The 23,160-nt window shown below is 32.9% G+C and overlaps 1 non-coding gene across 1 annotated transcript; it reads right to left on the minus strand.

The window, feature by feature from the left end:
* Positions 1-1,393: 1,393 nt before the first annotated feature.
* LOC123388146 lies at positions 1,394-1,499 on the minus strand. Its single transcript, XR_006602702.1, has one exon. It is a non-coding gene; the product is annotated as a U6 spliceosomal RNA (small nuclear RNA).
* Between the last annotated feature and the right edge of the window lie 21,661 nt (positions 1,500-23,160).

Below are 23,160 nucleotides of genomic sequence, written 5' to 3' on the forward strand. Positions count from 1 at the left end.
AAACAGTTAACAAAGCCAAAAGATTACTGTCAGAAGTTATCTGGGAGAAGATATTTGCAAATGACATACCAGATAAAGGGCCAGTATCCGAAATCTATAAAGAGCTTATCAAACTCAACACCCTAAGAACAAATAATCCAATGAAGAAATGGGCAGAGGACATGAACAGACATTTCTGCAAAGAATACATCCAAATGGTCAACAGACACATGAAAAAATGCTCCACATCACTCGGCATCAGGGAAATACAAAGCAAAACCAGAATGAGATACCACCTCACACCTTTCAGAATGGCTAAAATGAACAAGTCAGTCAATGACAGATGCTGGCGAGGATGTGGAGAAAGGACAACCCTGCTACACTGTATGTGGGAATGCAAGCTGGTGCAACCACTCTGGAAAACAGCATGGAGGTGCCTCAAAAAGCTGAAAATAGAACTAGCCTATGATCCAGTGCTTGTAGTACTGGGTATATACCCTACAGATACAAACGTGGCATTCTGAAGGGGCACATGCACCCAAATGTTTATAGCAGCAATGTCCACAATAGTTAAACTATGGAAAGAACCTAAATGTCCTTCAACAGATGAATCAATAAATAAGATGTACAATGGAATACTATGCATCCATCAAAAGAAACGAAATCCTGCCATTTGTGATGACGTGGATGGAACTAGAGGGTATTATGCTTGGCGAAATAAATCTATCTGAGAAAGACAACTATCATATGATCTCCCTGATATGATGAAGTGGAGATGCAACAAAGGCGGTTTCGGGCGTACGAAAAGATAAGTAAAAGAAAATGGGATTGGGAGGGAGACAAACCATAAAAGACTGAATCTCACAAAACAGACTGAGGGTTGCTTGGGGGAGGTGTGTTGGGAGAGGATGGTGGGGGTATGGACATTGGGGAGGGCAGGTGCTATGGTGAGTGATGGTGAGTGCTGTGAAATGTGTAAACCTGGTGAATCACAGACCTGTACCCCTAGGGATCAAAAAACATGAAATGTTTATAAAAAATTTAAAAGAATAACTTAAAAAATCCATTAAAGAAAAAACACATATTGCAAGCCCAGATCTAATCTCATATTCATTCAAAAACGTTTGAAAGTTTTCCCCTTAAAGATCAGAATAAAGACAAGTGTGTCCACTTTCACTTTTCTCACTTGACATAGTACTGGATGTCCTAGCCATAGAAACAAGGAACACAAAGAAATAAGAGACTCCAAAAAAGAAAAAAAATGGAAGAAGTAAAATTTTCTTTTTTTGGATAACATGAACTTACATGTTAAAAAATCCTAAAAACTTCACAAAATTTTGAATAAACAAATTTAGGAAAGCAGCCAAATACAAGATCAATATATAAAAGACAAGAATTTTGTTTGTTTCATTTTCTTAATATGGAATGCTTCCCAGTTTTTTATGTCATCCTTGTTCAGTGATCACGCTAATCTTCTCTGCATCATTCCAATTTTAGTTATGTGCTGCCAAAGTAAGCACAAGATAGGAGCATTTTAACACTCTAATGATGAACTATCTGAAAAAATAAAGAAAACAATATAATTCACAATAGCATCAGATAATAAAATACTTTGGAATAGATTTAACTAAGAAGATGAAAGATCTGTACTCCATAAACTATGACATTGATAAAGAAATTGAAGAAGACACAAATGGAAAGATAGCTCATATTTATGAATGGTAAGAATTAACATTGTTAAAACATCCATATTACCGAAAACCATCTGTAAATCCAATTCCTATCAAAAATCCAATGGTAGGGGCTCCTGGGTGGTTCAGTGGTTAAGCTGCTGCCTTCGGCTCAGGTCATGATCCCAGAGTCCTGGGATCGAGCCCCGCATCAGGCTCTCTGCTCAGCAGGAAGCCTGCTTCCTCTTCTCTCTCTGCCTGCCTCTCTGCCTGCTTGTCATCTCTCTCTGTCAAATAAATAAATTAAAAATCTTAAAAAATCCAATATTATTTTTTTTACAGAAGTAAGTAAAGAATCCTAAACTTTATATGAGACCATAAAAGACAACAAATAATCGAAGCAGTTCTGAGAAAGAATGAAGAAGAGAAATTACACTTCTTGATTTCAAGCTATACTACAAAGCACTCATGCTCAAAACAATAAAGTATACTGGCATAAAAACAGACCAATAAACACGTAGAATAGAATTGAGAGTCCAGAAATAAATCCTTTCATACAGTCACCTAATATTTGACAGGGGCCAACCTATGTAATGGGTATAGATAGTCTTTTCAATAAATGATATTTCAAACTGAATAGTCACATAAACAGTATGAAACTGGAACCTTATATCATTCATAAGTCTTAACTTGAAATAGATTAAAGACTTAAAAGTGATGCATGAAACTAAATTTCCTAAAGGAAAACATAGGAAAAATACTCCTTGACATTGGTCTTGCCAATTGTTTTTTGGATACCAGACCAAAAACACAAGCAAAAAAAGCAAAAATAAATAAATGGTATTACATCAAACTAAAGTTTCTGCATTGCCAAAAAAAAAGAGAGAGAGAGAATGAAAACACAATCCACAGAATGTAAGAAAATACTTACAAATCTTACATCTGAAAAGAGGTTAATAACTAACAGATACAAATAGAAAAAAATATATAATTAAAAAAATAGCAAAAGGATCTCAATAGACTTTTTTTTTTAAAAAAAAAAGTTATATAAATGACCAACAGGATCATTAAAAAGTGCTCAACGTAAAAAACTCAGGGCAAAGTCATTATGTTGTTGTTGTTGTTGTTGTTTACCTCTGAAAAACACAGCAAGATATTACTACCTATTAGAATATATACTACAAAAAAATTGAAACTAACAAATTTTGGTAAATATTGGGGAAAATGGGGAACTTATGCACTGTGATAGGGATATAAATTTGTATGGAAAACAGTATGGAGATTATTCATATTATTAAAAGTAAAATTACCATATGATTCAGTAATCCCACTTCTAGGTATATATCTAAAGGAAACAAAGTCACTGTTCAAAGACATATCTGCACTCTTATGTTTATTATAAAATTATTAACTCTAAGCAAGAGATGGAAATAACTTCAGTATCCATTAATGGATGAATGAATAAAAGAAGTATGGTAAATATATACTATGGAATACTACTTAACCATGAAAAATTAAGAAATACTGCCATTTACAACAGCATGGATGGATCTTGAAGGTATTATACTAAGTGAAATATTTTATAGATTTTATATATTTTTTTAATTTATGTATTATGATATCCCTTACATACAGAATCTGAGGAAAAGGCAAACTAATGGAAACTTAGAGTTGAGTTGACAAGGGGTGAACCTGGGGTGGAGTAAGGTGGTCAAAGGTTGCAAACTTGCAACTATAATATGAAAAAGTTCTGGGGATCTAATGTACAGCATGATGATCATAGTTAATAAAATATACATACTTTTTTATTGTGTTTCCCTTTATTAAACTTTGCATATATCACATTCTTACAAGTTGAAAGTTTATAGCAATCTTGTATAAAAGAGGTCTGCTGCCACCATTTTTCTAACAACATTTGTTCATTTTGTGTCTCTCTCTCACATGTTGATAATTCTTGCAATATTTCAAGTTTTTTCATTATTATTGTATTTGTTAAGGTGATCTGTGATCGTAATTATGACCCACTGAAAACTCAGAACTAGTTTACTTAAGGTATATACATTGTTTTTCTTTAAAAACATAATGCTTTTGAACAGTACAGTATAGTGTTTATTTTTATATGCACTGGGAAACATAATTTTTTATATGCACTGGGAAACAAAAAAACAATAATTTGACTTAGTTTATTGAGATAATCACTTTATTGAGGCAGTCTAGAACCAAACCCACAAGACCTCTGAAGTTTATCTCTTCTATACTATACACATAAAAGTTGCTAAGAGAGTAGATCTTAAAATTCCTTATGATACATGCATAAAAAACAGTGGCAATGATAGGAGATAGTAAATGTATTAACATTTTTATGTAGATTATATTGCAATAAAGATGTATATCAATTTATCAAATTGTACAAAATTTACACAATGTTAAAAGTTTGCAATGTTATACGAAATCATTTCTTAAACTTACAAATTATAATATGTCGATTTTTTTTTTCAATAAAGCTGGAAAAAACTTTTGTAGAATTAATCTATTTTTCAAAAAAGGAAGTAAGGAAGTAGAAACTACAACTAACTCTGAAATAATAGAATATAAAATCCATTTTTGTTATATACACTGTGACAAAAACTATTACTTAGTTTACAATGAAGGAGTACTTATGAAGCATGAAGGATGGTCTATAATTAAGGCTGAAAGAGCTCAGTTTTAAGGTTTAAATTTAAAATCTTCTTTTGAAATACTAAACTGACCACCCAGGTTTCCAAACATAAATGTCTTAACTGCATGAATTTATTTCATACAATTCTATAATCTAGTTTCATAAGAAAGCAGCATGCAAATTTTGAATAAGACAGACTTGCTTAAGTTTCTTCATGTTCAACAGTAAAGGATACCTTCCTAAAAATAAATAGAAGAAAAATCAGCATATTTATTATGATAATTATTATTCATAATGAGATTCATATTGAATTAGGGAATATATATCCTCAGAGGGGGTAAAGTAAAATGAAATTTATTTTGGTAAATGTGTCTATGAATAGTCAATACAATGCCTCAATATAAATGAATATTACCATTTTGAACAATTTAATTACTATTATTAGAATTATTATAAGTATAAAAATAGCTATCATTTTAGCATGGAATATGAGAATCTCATGCTCCATGCTTCATCACATCCACACAACAACTCTGCATAATAAGTATTATCATCACCATTTCATGGGTGAAAAAACTGAGGCTAACACATTTAGATAACTGGTTTATGATTACATGGCTAGTAAAGATGCATCACACTAATTTAGGCTTTCTGATTTCAGAATTGTACTCTTTCCACTGCACATTCTATTACTCCGTAAATACTTGGCCTGTTTTCATTTAGTTCTTTAATTTTATTCATGTGGTGATGGCTTAAAGCTTCCTTTAAAGGAAGCTTAAAAAATTCATTTAACCAAAAGCTCCCAAGAATTAAAAATGTCATGGATCTAATGTAGACATGGATATCATTAGTTAATGGGTAACTATATATTTTCCACTCCAGTGAGGTAACAATCAGAGTATTTTTCTAAGTTTTAGTCTCTCAGTGTTCAAAAGGACTTTGTTAAAATAGAAATATTTAGACAAAGGTGATCAAAAGTCTGGATCAGGTCACCTTAAGATAAATATTAGGAAACTGAGGAAACAAATGGAGATTTGAACACTGAGCTATGATATAATGAATGGTTTCAAGTATTTAGTAGAGTATAGAAAAGCCCTTGAAAGCCTGGTCTTAGCCTAGCATTGCAGCTTCAGGGACTTCTGTCTATCTATCATCTATCTATCTAGATATAAATTTGAAAACTTTTTTAACTTGAAGATTTTGAGAAATAGAACATAATCAGCACCATAGAAGATCTGTTTATGATAACAACCTAGCCCCTCCTCCCAGTTTGTTAATGTTCTCTCTTATTTAATGTAACATTGTGCAAATAGACCACTACTGATCTGCCGTTATGAATGAAATAGCTATAATCATCTGTTTGCATATCCTGGTGAAAATATTCATTTAGTTCCATGTTGTATTTCTAGGAATGGACCAAATTTTTATTTTTATTTTTAAGTTTTCTAAATATTGTCCAACTTACCTCAAATGTTTTTATTATGGGCACTTTCATTCTTTCACATTCTTGCAAGACTGTTGCCCAATATGGTAAGTGTGTAATAGTATGTCATTTTAGGTTTTAATTCATTTTTAATTCATTTTTAATTTAATTTAATTTAATTTAATTCCAGATTCATAAGAAAGATAAACAGTTTTGATATATGAGTGGCCATTTGGATTACCCTTTCTGTAAAGTACATGCTCAAATCTTTTGATATCTTAACATTGTGTCATACTGACTTCTTTAATAGTAGATATTCTGAATGAACTTTTAGCTGTGTAGGTCTTCTCTATTTTATTTTGAACTTGTTTTCATTTCAAAATCTTTATATTTATTTTCATAATCTGCTTTTATTTTGCTTTGTCTGTTATCTATCTATCTATCTATCTATTTATTTGCAAACAAGAGAGAGCGAGCAAGTGAGAGTGCAGGGAGGGATAGAAAAAGAAGGGAAAAGAATCTTAAGCAGGCTCCAGGCTCAGCACAGAGCCCAACTCTGGGCTCTATTTCACAACCCTGACATCATGACCTGAGCGAAAATGAAAGAAATAAAATAAAATTAAGGTGTTAAAAAAAAAGGAAATAGAATTGCAGGTTTAATTAAGTGAGCCACCCAGGCACCCCTGTGGTATCTTAAATTAGTTGTCATATCTTTAAAGTTCTAGAGTATCCATTTGGTTTATTTATAAAACCTTTCTCAATATCATTTTTAGTTTCAGTTTTTTCAATTTGCTTCCCCTCTCATTTCTTTGAGCAGAGTAATCAAGCCATTTTACAATCTTTATTGATCATTTTAACATCATACTTCATCCCATTTTGTCTATCAAATCTTGTTAATGGTTTTTCTTTGTGTGCTTTGTTCCATTTTGCTACGTTCAAGACATTATATTTGAAACTCTTACTGAGTAGGGATAATTAAGAGCTATAATAATGGTATGGTCCTTCTTGGCAGGATTTTCTCTTATATCTGAGACTCTATAAGACAATCATACTCCAAATTCAGTGATTGACTTTCTCAGTTTACACAGAAGGCAAGGTAGGCTATAGTCTTATTTCTGCTTCTCCTTGTGCTTTGGGGATCTCAACTTAAATTTGGGTTGTACCAAAGTCCTCAAATTTGATTGCTGCTGGATTTTGAATTTTGTTTTTCTAGTATCAGGAGTCTATTAACAACACAGCTCAGTGTGTTTTAGCAGTTTCAAATGCTCTCATAACTAAAATGGCTTCAGGGCATATATCTCTAGGCTCTCATTGTATTTTGTATTTTGGCCCAGTAATCCCACACTTAATTTTTATAATCATTCTGATATTTCTAATTTTAAAAGCTATTTTGTCTGGATTTTTAGTTGTCTTAAGTAGGAGTTTTTAGATCACCATTACTAGAAGCAACCACAAATATACATGTAAATATCTGCAGTAGTTTATTACATCTTTATGGCTTTGAACTTCCATAAGCTGAGGCATCCTTCTCTAATCACTTAGGCAAACTCCAATTTACCCTTTAAAACAACACAAGAATTGCTTCATTTAAGAACATGTTCAGGTATGACTCTTCCCCAATGTTCTTACCAACATTCCCACACACTCTTTGCTACCCACACCTTGTTTATGAACTTTCATTAGGTATATCAGCGTGACCAGAATTTTGCTCTATTGTATTTTTGTCCTTTAGAGCTTTAATTAAATATGAATTCCATAGAAAGTCTGTCCCTTTTCTTTCAAACCTGGGTTAGTTATTTCTTCTCATTCTTTGTCAGAAGTTACTTTATTAGAGAAACTTATAGCTCTATTGTGACTTTGGAGCCTTTACAGTTTTTTGACTGGAAAAATCACCCATCCCTGAGATTTTTACACAGCTTCCTAGCTGATATTATTCAGAAATCTGTTCAAAACAGACTTTTTCAGGGAGTTAAAAAACCTCTTCTCAGTTAAAAAACCTCTTCTCAATCACTGATCTTTTTAAAATGTGCTTATTTAGTTCAAATATGCATCACTATTTAAGAATAAGCAGTACAATTATTTTTTTTTAAGTTGGCTTACCTATTATCTATCTCTCCCATTAAAATGATTCCTCTGGGCTGGGGTTTTGTTGTGCTCATCTTAGGCCAGGCACTTAATAAATTGTCTCTGAATGATTGAATTGTTTGACTCCCTTCCTAGATTCTCAACTTTATGAGGCCAAGGATTGTTCTATTCAGTCCTTCTTTATCCGCAATGTCTGTTATATTGCAGTCACTTACGTGACTAATGGGAAAAATCACAGAAAGAAAGAGTTAAAACTACAGAAAAACGCTGTAGGTTCAATAACACAAAGCTTTCTAAAATTATTTAGCCCAGGAATTGAATACTGGCTGCACTTGTGATTTTTTTTAAATGGTATTGAATTTAATTTAAATGGAAATACTTGAATGGTAGAATAATAAAAAAATTATAAAAGCAACTTGCTCCTTAAAGTAAGAATTATATAGGGCATCTCTTCTAGAAGCAAAATTTTCAAATGTCAAACATCTGAAAGCATAGAAGGAGAAGTAAGAGTGTGAATTGTACTTCAATGCTCTTTTCTTTATATTCAGAAAACAACTTCATTCATACCTTTCCAATTTTTTCAACTCTTTTGACAAAGCCTTCAGAGGAGTTACTGCTGATGACAACTATCACAGCCTAAAAGGAGAAATTTTATAAAGAAAAATAATAGCATGTTTTCCCCAAATTGTTAAGGATATGGTGAAGCTCTGTCAGATTCAAAGGAGGAATGTGCAATTCCATGCTATATATAATAATAACTTATTTTAATAGTGGCTTTGCAATTTTTCAGATATATCCATTTACTGAAACCACTATCAAATAAACAAAAACAAACAAATTAACAGGGGTTCGAAACAGAAATTATCTAATCTAAAAATAGCACATGTTCACAGAATACACAACACATATCCCAAGTACTACTATAGGTTTCAAGTAATAGTCAAAACAATAGTAAAAATGATTCAGACCCTACCAGTCAAATCATAAATGGGACCTTAACTGTAAATCCTTATCTTTAGATCAAAGCGGGTAATTGGGTGCTGAAGATACATTATAGAACTAATATGTTATATAACTCCTCTGAAATTAGTCATTTATTCCACCCCTTTTCCTGCACAGCTGCTGACCCATGTTTTGGTTCCTGGAAATAGCTGCTACCCTGTCATACTTCTTAAAAGCACATATATTGATAACTCTACTCATTCCTCCATTCCTCTGTGACTGTCACTGTGTTAAAATGTGGAGTCAGCTGACTCACTTGTGGTGGTAATAAAGTAGATGAGTTTGAAAAGTATTTTGTTATTTCTAAAAATGCGAAAACCAAATTACATTGAAATCATAAGGGGTGTTTCAGGGAGAGCTGTAGGATGTGGTTTCTTGTGTAATCCACAGAGATTAGCTCCAACACATATTTAAACTCTCCTCTAGGAGCAACCTCAGTGGTAAAGCAAGAAGATAAACCGATGTATACACACCCTGGCACAAAATTATCACTTATGTTTGGCTTCCTAGTCTCCTTGTGTTACTTATTTATCTTAACTTCCTTCTGAAATCAGGGAACACAGAATCTCAATCAGTTGACATTTTTCTACTGAATTACCCAATAGTCTGATCATACCCCTAAGACTTTTTAAAATTATTTCACTCATAATCCCAAATCTGCTTTGCTTCCTCATCTTAGTACACTGTAATTTGATTTCAAAATGAGGACAGTTGTCAGTAATGCCACATTCATTCATCTATTTTACAATTCCATGTACTTAAAACTATGAAGATATGTTAATAACATCCATTCCAATAAGCCACCCTAAATTTATTATCATGAAACAAGACCTCAAGAAAGAGAATTCAAAATCATCCATGTATTTGCAACTTATTGCAATAAAGCCTTTATCAATAGACTTCCCTGTGCACATGGTGGTCAAATTGCTGTTGAAAACCAACCAGATCTATTACAAGCTTTCTCATGGCTTCTAGGTAACCCAAGTGAGCCTTTATTGATATTGGGAAGGGATAAAGCAGGGATGATGATGTAAGAATTGGCCAGACAAAAGTAATGACCCTCATTACAAAGTGAGTATTTTAAAGCAAAAGAGCCTGTTGGGAATATTGTTTTATAAAATAGTGTTTTTTTAAATTAACTTTTTAAGATTCAATTAGTTAACATATAGTGTACCATTAGTTTCAAATGTAGATTTCAGTTATTCATCCTTAGCGTATAATAGCTAATGCTCAGTACTTACTGTTATAGCTTCTTGAAAGCAGAATTTTAACCCACTGAGCCACCCAGGCGCCCTTGAAAGCAGAATTTTAGATCACATTTTCTGATTACTTCCATGTAGTACAACACTTTCCTGCTAGCAACCTTCAAAACATACTGTTTGTTAGAGGAATTTCTTTAATAATAAATAAATAGGAATTTATTTAAATGTATAAATATATATAATAAATAGGAAATAATTTAAATTTATTTAAATATTGCACACTGTTTCATTGTTCATAAATAAGGTGATGCTATTATAGCCATTAGTTGGTAGCACTGATATATCACTTTCTTTTTACTTCTCAGTGCATTCTCTTTACACAAAATAGATATATATTTTAAAAGAATCTGAATCCGTGGCAAACTTTTAAAAAACCCTATACAGTAAAGTTTATCATTTTAAGTAATCTCAATTATCTTCCTCAATTGTGATAGTATATCCTTCTATCTAGGCCAGATATTGTATGAGGGATTTGAAGAGACATACTTTTCTAAATTTCACTTTCCTCATCTGCAAAATGCTTATCATGATCCTACAATAAAATACACTTACAATTTTTTGATGAAAATTTATTTATTTATTTTAAGATTTTATTTCTTTATCAGAGAGAGTGGGCGAGAGAGCAAGCACAGGCAGACAGGATGGCAGGCAGAGGCAGAGGGAGAAGCAGGCTCCCGGCCGAGCAAGGAGCCCGATGCGGGACTCGATCCCAGGACGCTGGGATCATGACCTGAGCCAAAGGCAGCTGCTTAACCAACTGAGCCACCCAGGCGTCCCTTTTGATGAAAATTTAATCTGTATAAACAATATATTTGCTGTAATGCGTGGTTCATGGAAAACATCTTATTTAATTATAAGCAACAACAGTATTAGAAATTAAGTAAATGTGTCTATAATATTTAAAGTTTTAACACAAAATTCCAGTGCTTTGCCTTATTTTCTCAAGTCCCTTTACCACTTTCACTGACAGAGTCAAATGTACTTTTTCTACTAGTAGCCAGCTCTTTGTCTTTTGTCAGAAAGATGCCCTTGTGAATTATTTATAATAGAGATATTAGAAATAATAAGAATAATAATAATAAATAGCAATGAAAATGTTAAAAAAATGTTTTCTTAACTAATTAGGGTTCTTAGACATCAATTAGAGGAACCACCTCTGGCAAGCAAATTAATCTGCAAGACATTCCCAGAATTAACAAGTCAGTCAGATACACGGTTGTCCGTAGACTGAAAGGTGAAGCAAAAGGACTATGTTTGGAAAATACGTAAGGACAGTGAAAAAAATGATCAAATTTTTGGGCAAAATAAATTCCTAGGTGTCCTTTCAATGGAGTCCTGGGCATTATGTAGCAGAAACTCTGGAGATTATCTCAATCCATTGGAGTCACCCCGTTTATTAGCTTGCTATTGACAATGTTATTTACAAACTGTAGAGCAAGGGGTTATAATGTAGAAAACTGATGGTAATGCACAAGATTCTTGTTAACAATAATGCAAGTTAGTGATTTTTCATAAGAAAACATAAATCCTGTAACCCAAATTATGGGCCCAGAGCACTTCTGCTGCACAACTCTGCTTATATCCCAAATAACCATGTGAACTAGTTTTCATATCTGCTTTTCTTATTAATTTTTGAATAAAAATTCTTGACACAAGTATTTTATAATTGTGTGATAATCATGCATTTAATTTCTTGGAGAACAAAACACACTTTAGCATAACTAGGTTCGTTCACAGAACCAGCCTTGATAACACACTTCTATATGTTAGAAATGATGTAATAAATGTAGAATATTGGGCACTTGTTCGGTATTCTTTGCCATGTTTTGCACTATCTAAAAAGAGATCAGTGAACTTGGACTGGACTTAGTAGACATGGAAGAAAATAAAATATTACAGAGAAGAATACTCTGTGGTCCACAACCTAAACGGGCTGGGATTCCCATCATTTGGATCCCTGTAGCTTTACAAAAGTCAATTAAATTTTTGTATCTCTGATTAAAGTTGATTCCCCAGTACTTTTTCAAACATCTCTTGTAAAGTATTGTTTCCCAGAAAAAAAGGGATTTTGCACATGTATCTGCCTTTGTCTCTGGTCATGATCTCAGTCAGGATCCTGGGATCGAGCCCCATATCGGGCTTCCTGCTCATTAGGGAGTATACTTCTCAGTCTCTCTCTGCAGCTACATCCCCCTGCCCCACTAATGCTCTCTCTCTCAAATAAATAAATACAATCTTTAATTTTTTAATTAAAAATAAGATAAATAAAATAAAATAAAAAGTCTGGTCTTACTGCCCCATTTAGCTCCTTTTTTTTTTTTTGAGTTGTATTTAAAGCAGCTTGAGAGAACATGAGGCTCTCAAATTTAAAAAAAAAAAGGAAAAAATTGAGTTTTGTTAGGATTTAAGATCTTGTCTGCTAGACAAAAACGTTGGCTTTGTTAACATGTGAAAATTAACAAAAGAGAATATGATAGAATTCTAATAATTTTTGTAGAAATTAAAAATTTCCTCCAACCCAATTACATACCGACCCATTAAGTAAATTCATTGCAATGTCCCAAACCAACCTTTTCTAATAGTAATGCATCTGTGTAAACAGGGTCAACCCAAGGAATAAATAAATATTATTACTTTTTTTCCTGTCTCTTCCACAGTCACATCTGGGTATATTGGTAGCAAGCCAATTATCTATCTTATAAGACATGATATCATAAGGAAGGGTATTCTGTCCATTTGGAACAACTGAAAATCATTGTAATTTTATCTTGGTGCAGTAACTTGAGATGGCACAGTGTGGGTTTTGAATATATTTTATTTTATTTTTTTACTGGGAAGAAGAGATTATAGAGATATTGGTTATCCAAGAGAGACTGACAGGTGTTGATAGATGCCAGGTCAATATCCATCTACTTTTTCCTTTCATATCAGAAAGCACTGAGGGATTGACAACAAGGAAACTTAAAACAACATCAAATATTTTATTGTCTCTTTTCTAGTTACATTGTAACCATATGACAAAGTATCAGTCGTACAAGATATCATTCTCTTTTACCTCTATCTTTCTGCAAGAAATGTGGGCTTAATAGTGAGAACTCCAACAGCAATTTTTGCAACTGTGAATAAAAAGCCATGAAAACCTCTAAGATACTTCACTTGACTTTCTTAAGACTCTGAACCAACACCAGAAAACACTCTCTGTAGTCTACTTGTTAAATGAAAAAATATGGTTAAACCACTTTTGACAGTCTACTACCTACAGCAAAATGTAAATCTTAATTGAAATGTGTCCTCTCAACTGTGCTTAAGCAACTGCGTCCTGAGCTTTTCAGGTTTTCAGTGTGAAAGAGTACACCTCTGGCGCTCTGAAAGGGAAGAGAAAAAACACTCTGTTCTCCATATAAATTAAAGAAGAGAAATCTGTGCATTTACGTGGGCCATATAAAATTTATCAAGCAATTATCTCCTAACTCCTTCCTATCCAAATTACCTGATATGCTCTCCCTACTCCTTTATTCCACGTTACTGCCTTTTCCAGGATTCTGTATCACATCACAACACGTCTTCTGTTATTTCCTTCTTGCAAGCTAGTTTCGTTTTCTCCATCTAAAAAAATCAACAATCATTGTGTATTTCAATTCCCATTTTCCTCAAATGCATTGATTCTTCTCATCTATTACTCTTTTCTCATACTCAGTGTCTTTGTCTTTATGGGGTTTGTACTTTGCTTTTCCCCATCCTTTACTGCCATTATATAACCAAATCTAATAACTTCTTAGAGAAAGTTAAAAGTTCCTGCATAGCCACACGTGAACACAAAGTCACTGATTTTTAGCAAACCTATAAGATAGTCAGACATCCATTCAATTTCTTTTTTTTTTTAAGATTTTATTTATTTATTTGATAGAGAGAGATGACAAGCAGGCAGAGAGGTAGGCAGAGAGAGAGGAGGAAGCAGGCTCCCTGCTGAGCAGAGAGCCTGATTTGGGGCTCGGTCCCAGGACCCTGGCATCATGACCTGAGCCGAAGACAGTGGCTTAACCCACTGAGCCACCCAGGCGTCCCTCCATTCAATTTCTTAACTGAGTCTCAAATGCATCCTGAGTTCTAACCTAAACCTACGTTCTACTTCTTACACGTTGTTATATGACCAAAGTCTTTCAGTTCAGTATTTTGTAACATTTAAATATTAATCAATTGATGCTTTGTTTGTGTATTTCTATGAAAATAATTTGAATACTGTAGATTTATTGTTATATTTTTAGATTTATAATCAAAGTTTCATCAGTTGAAGTTTTTGGAAATTTCAGATATAATGATTAACCTAAAATGATACTGCCTCAACTCCCTCTGCTATCAAGGCCCTACACCTGATTCTAGCCAAACCTGTGGTGGATAGTTCCATGGGAAATTGCAGTTACTTAACACTGATAGCATCTCGTGTTCTCTCTCTCATTTTAGAATGTCTCCAACACAACCCAAAAGTGTAGGAGAGTTAATGTCCTCTGAGGACAGCTCTCAGTGAAGTGGAAATAAGAACCATAGGTAAAATTGTCAGTTTTCAGGTCTTCATGAGGACAACTTAAAGAAGTTTCTCAGGACCTTTCAGTAAAAGCAAGCCTTCATTTTCTATCCACAACAATTATATCAACAATGTACCTCTTTGACAAAGTTGCTTCTTCACTGTATCACTTTCCCATTCTTTTCTACCTTGGATAATCCCCCAGATAAACTAACAGTACTCAAATCCTTTGTCCTACTCTTTGCTCTCAGGATAAATGGAGCCAAAAGACTTAGATTAATATCAAGTTCTGAATGGGATCTTAGAGCTATTCACGTCCAGATTTTCATAAACATAGGGACCTTTGAATTATCAGGCTATAAATAAGTTCTAAATGGAGGGGGCAAAAGCAAAAAGTAGAAATTTTTATGTTTGATTTTTAATCATGAGTAGTTGACTTTATTGATTATTAAAAATACTTACATTATAAAAGTGTGGATCTTTGTAAAACAATGTCATAATGTAAGAAATAAGTTGCATAGTCCTTTTGAGAATATTAAACCAAGTGTTCAGGTGCCATCTAATTTCTTGTTTAATCCAGAAATTTGGTGTGCATTATCTTGAGGAATAGGATTTTGAAGTCCAGACTGACTAACAGAAAACTGATCCAAATGTGTGTGTTTATATTTCTGCTTTTGTTGTAAAAATCAAAGTTTGATTGCTGGTTTAAAATGGTAAAACTAATAATGTTCATGGACTCAATTATAAATTTTCTAATTGTATGTGAAGAATCCAATAAACATATAATTAATTGATTTGCAAATCCTCAAAGAGCTACAGGATCAGGTAGTGGTGTGTTCTGATTCGACAGCATCATAATGCAGCATTTTATATGTGTGTCTAATGTATATTTTCATGAATGTTTGCTAGCTAGTCAGCCAATACAGAGAAATATTAGGTAGGGTAATTACTCACAGTTGTGTTTAATAAAATGAGAGAAAATTATCAAATGACACTAATAATAATAATCCTATAGCAGGCTAAATAATTCAATGATAATTACAAGTATTAATCTAGCTTTCTTCCCTGATTATGACTCTTCTCTCCTTTATCATAATGGGAGTAGCAGATTGTCTGCAATGAATTGTGAAAACCCAGCAGTGACTTTGGCAGTGAAGGCCTCCCATCAATTTTGATAGGTTAAAATGATTCTGTTTGGTCTTGAGCAAATGTGTCAATTTTTTTTTTCTGTGTGTGTCATAAAAGAAAGAAGCAATAGTAAATTCTTGCTGTTATTCCATGGAGCCAATAAAATCATACTGCCAACAAGAGGCTGTTGACACCGTAAGTGTAGTTAACTGTCTTGAAATAGTAGGCCTGGAAATAAAATTCCAATATTTCACATAACCTTTTTTTTTTTTAAAGAAAAAAACAAAAAAAAACAAAACAACTATACTGCTTACATTTCGGGCCCTGCTTTGAGTAACTATTTTTGAACATTCCTACTGTAAGTGTATATATATATATATTTTTTCTGCGCAATAAATTCATTTAGAGATAAATTTGGATTGCAAATTATTTTGGGGGAGGCATGGTATTCGTGGCTAGTCTTACAAGTAGAAAGGACTAAAAGAAAGAAGAAAAACATTTTTTATTACAGCATATTGACATCTGTCCAAAGTACTTATTTACTATAATACTGACTAATGTATAATACTGTACACAAAGAAAGAAGATAAATGAGTTATAATTCAGTCAAAGTATAGCTGGCCATTTTAAAACTTACCACTGAATCTTTCTGGTATGAAATGTGATATCTGACTATCTGTTCCAGTTCATTACATCAGGTCATTTGTATGTTCTTATTACCATTTTGATAGCATTGCACATTTTATAACCCAGACATTTTACAATGGAACTATGATGCATGTATTTTCAAAAGTATAGACATACATGGAACTATGAGGTCTATATGGCACTACAGTACCGTAGTGCCATATAGACTCAACAAATAAAAGTGTCCAAGGCTCTGAGTGAGATTTATCAATATTGTATAAGACCAGGCCAACATGTGGTTTTGATATAAATAATCTGTTCTTAAATTAGAATTACAATCGTTGAGTACAGTGTTGAAAATGGCAGATAGATTTTAGCTATCTTTGCTCACTAGGGAAAATGGAAAAATGTTTAGTTTGGTCAGATTTTCACTTAACTTCTGAAAAATCTTACGTTTGAGAGAACCCTTCTGAAATAAGAATCCTTAAAGACATAACCCCTTTGGCACAAGTTTTCAAGAAACTTGTTTGATGTTGTAGACAATTATATGGCACACGTACTGTTCTAGATGTTTCATGCCAATAATATGTAAGCCATACCAAGGCTACATATACATATAGAGATGTTCTTCAGCTTACAAGGGGGCTACGTACAGAGAAACACATAAAAAATTGAAAATGCATTTAATACCCCTAAACTATCAAATATCATAGCTTACCTTAAGCTTATTTAAACATACTCAGAACACTTACATTTGCCTGCATTTGGGCAAAATCATCTTAAGCAAAGCCTATTTTATAACAAAGCATCAAATATCACATGCAATTTATTAAATATTACACTAAAAAAAAGAAGAATGGTTATATATAGAATGCTTGTAAGAATATCAGGTGTTCACCCCTGTAATCTTCTAGCTGACTGGGAGCTGTGGCTCACTGCTGCTGCCCAGCATCACAAGATGGCACCATACCACATGTCACTGGCCCTTTTTATAAAGACCCAAATTCAAAATTCAAAGTACAGTTTCTACTGAATCACTTTCACTTTCACATCATTGCCAAATATAAGTTGAATCATTGTAAATCAGGAGCCATCTTATTTGAAAGTTAAATCACAGTCACCCATATACACACCAAAAAAGGCCTTCATGTAGGGCCATCTATGGATCTCTAAACAACATAGCATGATATATCAACAGCAAAAAATGGATGTGAAGGGGACAATTGCTTTGCGTCAGTACTCTGAGCAGTAACATACATGGCCTTACTCACCTAGCAGAACTCCACAGCAAGCTGATGGCAAGGAATTTTACAAATGTTTGCTGAACAGATTAAGCACTATTCTTTTTAAATTAGTGTGCATATCTGTTTTCTAAAGATATGTTAATTTATTTTATTGACTTATTACAAAACCAAATAATTTCCTCTTATTTAAGTGGCAGGTAAATAGAATTCTTTTTAATTTAAATCAAATGGCTTTTTAGGGAAAATATACTAAAAATTCTGAAACTTGTATTGCTTATGAATCTTTGATTGGAATCCTTATCAAGTTGTATTTTTCAAGTTTTTTTCTAAATAATCTTCAGTGAATTGAAAATATTTTTTGGATTTTATTCAAGGCTATTAACACACAATTTCACTTTGTTAAATATAGTGCTAAACTTTCAACCAAAACGTTGTGTCTTTTTTTTTTTTTTCCACTACCACATCCTCCATCTACTGACTGGATTCTCTCCCCAACTAGCACATATATACCATTGTCTATCTTTAGGATAAGTAAGGGTCGTCTTTTGTCTTTATTCTATTCCTCGTATGCTTCTGAACTTGTTGAATTTTAATATAGTCACACCATAAGCATCACATATTTGATTCCCCTTTAAATAGTAAACAGTGCACAACCAGAGCACACCTTCAAAGATATCAATATACTTACTCTGATATATTATTTTTGTATTTTTGTAAATTAAAATAATTAAATTATAGAACAAGAGTTTCAGGTGGTAGGTGTTGTAAGTGTTATCCAAACTGACTTTTGTCAAACTCGTTTTTGTCATCATATATGTCAAGTAGTTTTCTCGGGTTTATTTTTAGAATATCCTTGTATAATGAATATTTACACTGATATCTAGTATAAAAATCTTGCAATTTATTTTAGAAACATTAAGATATTGAAAATCAATCTATTTCTTTAATTCATTGAAGACATTTTTGGCTTGTTTCCACTACTTTCTTACTGGTTAAAAAATGAATTTGAAGTAGTCTGAATTTCATTATTCTATGGCACTTTCCCTTTGATGAATACAAAGATGATATTCTATATTAGCTATCTGAGAAGAATTTATTTTTTTAATTTTATTTATTTGTAAGAGAGAGAGAGAGAGAGCACAAGCAGGGGGAGCAGCAGGGTGAGGGAGAAGCAAACTCCCGGCTAAGCAGGGAATCTGTTGCAGAACTGAGTCCCAGGACCCTAAGATCATGACCTGAGCTAAAGGCTCAGGCGTTTAACTGACTGAGCCACCCAGGTGTCCCAATCTGAGAAGAGTTCTGTATGTTATTCCTATTAATATGCAGTTTAAAGTCTAGGTAATTAACTTAATATTTTAGTGGCTATTACATAGATAGCACTATGTTCCAGGCAGAGAGTAAGAAAGAAATATTAAATCAACCATATTCTATGCATTCTAAATGAAAATAATTAATCAATCATAATAAATCCTTCTATTTATGGAATATCCACTTATAAGCTTTCCTCCATATGAACAATGCCAAATACCAGAATAAAGGGTCATCTAATACAAATAAAGGATAGAATTAAAGAATTCTGGTAAGCCATTTAATTTTGAAAAATGGTGTTCTTTTGTTGCTGAGTTGTGGTTTTCAGTTACATAATATCTGATAAGTGTAGAAGTAACATGAGTGTTACGTGAGATGAGAAATGGTATATAAATAAGATATTTTTAAAAGTACAGATAAATACAAATTTGTAAACATAGCATTATGGAGGAATAAAAATAAATGATAGCTACACACTCTAGAGTGAATAAATCTTGGAAAGCTAATAGAGAAGTAAAACAAGGACAGTGCAAAAAGTATGGTACATTTTTATGAAGTTCAAAAAAATTCTGTGAAACCATAGATGGACTTAAAGATACTATTATGTATCAAATATTGTAAAAATTAAGCAAGGAAATAGCAAACATAAAATAACCAAAGCATAGAAACTTGGGTAGATACAATAGGTGTGATCATGTTCTACTTCATAAAGAGATGAGTTAATAGATAAATAGAAGTAACTAGACTTTTTAGAAGTTAATAAAACTTTGCCTGTTATTTCTTAGTAATATAAAATATATGGTTTTCTAACAAAAACGTTTATCTTAAAAATATTTAAAAATAAATTTCAGGCTACTCACAAGGTTATATTTACTTTTCCACTGAAGGAAAAGCTGGTTGTTGTAGTTGTAGTTGTTTGTTTTAGTCTCCTCCTAGTTTTTATTATTATAATGTGGAATGAGGAATGTTAGATTGAAAAGTGAATTATTTTATAGACAAAACTCACTACTTGATTCACCTCCTGGTACAGCAGATGGAACTCCTGAAAATATGCCCTTTTGCCTTATGGAAGAGTAACAGTTATGCTTACTTCTGAAACATACTTGGTGGTGGCCCTAAATAGTGACACCATAGTAAACATTTTGAATATTTGCAATTAATTTTTATAGTCATAGGGCTCCAAAAGGCACTGCTGGTATCTTAGCAGGTATTTCAATAAAGCTAAAAGTTGCCTGACTGCTTAAAAATATTAACAAGGCACAAAACATGGCAGAAGTATTGTCCTCAGATATTATTTTTTTCCATATGCTCCTGATGCCAGACATGACAAGTTATTTTTTAAAAATTTTTTATAAAGGATTTTATTTATTTATTTGACAGAGATCACAAGTAGGCAGAGTCAGGCAGGGAGAGAGAGGAGGAAGCAGGCTCCCTGCTGAGCTGAGAGCCCGATGTGGGACTCGATCCAAGGATCCTGGGATCATGACCTGAGCCAAAGGCAGAGGCTTTAACCCACTGAGCCACCCAGGTGCCCCCATGACAAATTATTTTTGATAGATATATATACAATGTATTTTCCAGTTATAATAAAAATGGTTCTACTATTTTTAACCTTTTTTTAAATTACATATTTTGTTAATTAAAATTTTATTTTTTAATGTTTTACTTTTCTTTTCTTTTTTTTTAAAGATTTTATTTATTTGTTTGACAGACAGAGATCACAAGTAGGCAGAGAGGCAGGCAGAGAGAGAGAGAGAGAGAGAGAGGGAAGCAGGCTCACTGCGGAGCAGAGAGCCCGATTCGGGGCTCAATCCCAGGACCCTGAGATCATGACCCGAGCTGAAGGCAGCAGCCCAACCCACTGAGCCACCCAGGCGCCCCAATGTTTTACTTTTCAATATACTACTTAGAATATAAAACCTATTCCATTTTGTAAGAAGTTTAACCATTTAAAAAATGGTAATTTTCTCATTGTGTCTTCCCCTCACATTGCTTTATTTTGAATAAAAAATTTCACAATAAACACAACTGATGCTTTCCTTCTGATGGTCCCTCTGTTGGTCATATTGTATATGAGCCATGACAATTAGTTTTACAAAATTTATTGATGTTTGTTGATATGTTCTATCATAACTAATTTCCCCTCCCTTATCTAGATTCCCCAGCTTTCAGACAGGTAGACACTTCAATAATCCATACCCAAGGGATGTATCAAGTACTTCTTAGACATTCTCTCAGATCCTTGAGGTCTCATTTTGCCTAGGGATTTGCAATAGGTTCTTCCAGAGGCACCACTGTGACAACTGATGTCTATGGTCTATCTCCTGCTAAGCACAAGAGGTCACTGGTTTCCAAGTTTATCTATACAATTAATGCATTCCAGCAAGTTCTTTTTTTTAATATTAACAAACATTTTAAAGTTTATATGGAGAGGCAAAGACTCACAATAGTCAACATAGTGTTGAAGGAGAACAAAGACTGAGGACTGACTTCAAAGTTTACCATAATGATGGGGCGCCTGGGTGGCTCAGTGAGTTAAGCCTCTGCCTTCGGCTCAGGTCATGATCCCAGGGGCCTGGGATCGAGTCCAGCATTGGACTCTCTGCTCAGCAGGGAGCCTGCTTCTCCTCATCTCTCTCTCTCTCTGTCTCTCTGCCTATTTGTGATCTCTCTCTGTCAAATAAATAAATAAAATCATAAAAAAGAGTTTACCATAATGATAATTGTAAGCAAGATATTGTAATACCACAGAAAGACTAGATTAAAGCAACAGAATATATATTATCAATTATAATTTATATTTAATAGAAAAACAAAAGCAATACAAGAGAGTAAAATACAATCTTTTAAACAAATGGTTCTGGAGTAATGGTGAAGCTAAATGTAAAAATATAAAATAAAATAAAATAAAATAAAATAAAATAAATCCAGGCAGATATGATACACTCTTCACAAAATTAACTCAGATTGGATTATAAACCTAAACATGAAACATGTAGAAGGTAATATAGAAGAAAATTTAAATGACCTTGGTTTTGGCAATAACTTTAGCTACAAAAGCACAAGCACTGAATTTAAAAATGTCTACTCTGTGAAACACAATGCCAAGAGAATGAAAAGGCAAAGCACAGACTATGAGAAAAAATTTGCAAAATACACATCTGGCAAAGGACTGTTAATCAAAAATACACAAATACCCCTTAAAACTCAACAATGGGGGGAAAACCTGATTAAAAATGAGCCAAAGACCTTAGCAGATACCTCACAAAAGAAAATATTACAGATGGCAAATAAGCATATAAAAAGATGCTTCACATCATATGTCATCAGGAAAATGCAAATTAAAACAAAAAAGAGACACCAGTACATACCCAGAATCCAGAGCCCTGACAACAGAACACGAAATGTTGGTGAGGATGTGGAGCAACAGGAATGTTCTTCCATGTCTATTGAGAATAAAGAATGGAAAACAACTTGGCAGTTTCTTACAAAACTAAACATATTCTTGCCAGATGATTCAGTAGTAGCAGTTCTTGGTATTTATCCAAAGAAGATGAAATCTATACCCACAAAGATGTCTATAGTAGTTTTATTCATAACTGACAAAAGCTTGGAAGCAACCAAGATATCCTTCCATAGGTGAAAGGTCAAATAAAGTGTAGTACATGCAAACAATGGAATATTATTTAATGCTAGAGAAATGAATTACCAAGCCATGAAAAGATATGGATATAAATATTTAATAAATATTTGATTTTAGGCTTCTACCAGTCTATCAATAGTATTAGTATATTTTAACAGTGAATGCTCAGCATTCATGAATGTACCTAATAAAATATTTGGGTTCAATATTTTAAATACTTCAACCTCTATGATTATATTCCTAATAATTTTGAATTGGGGTAAATAAATCTTAATTCTTTGTAACTTGTTTCTTATTGCAAAAGAACTCAATGAAATTTTAGAAAATAAAAATTTACCAAAAAAAAGTTTAGTTTACTATTGCCAAATAATTTAAAACTTTATCTTATATTCAAATACATATATTTTTCTAAATTGATTTATATGCTACTAAAACCAAAAACTTTTAGTTATACTAGATTTCATATCAGGCAATCAATGCCAGAAATCCATCTGGCAATGATTTGTCTTCAATAGAGTTAAGGTGGGTGTTATTACAATGCAAGATGGAAACAAAGATAGTATAACAATTGGTGTTACATAACTTTTCCGTTTTGATCAAGTTACTAA

This window comes from Mustela putorius, unplaced genomic scaffold (assembly GCF_011764305.1).
Source record: "Mustela putorius furo isolate JIRA1106 unplaced genomic scaffold, ASM1176430v1.1 tig00003876_pilon_pilon_pilon, whole genome shotgun sequence".
Lineage (NCBI taxonomy): Eukaryota > Metazoa > Chordata > Mammalia > Carnivora > Mustelidae > Mustela > Mustela putorius.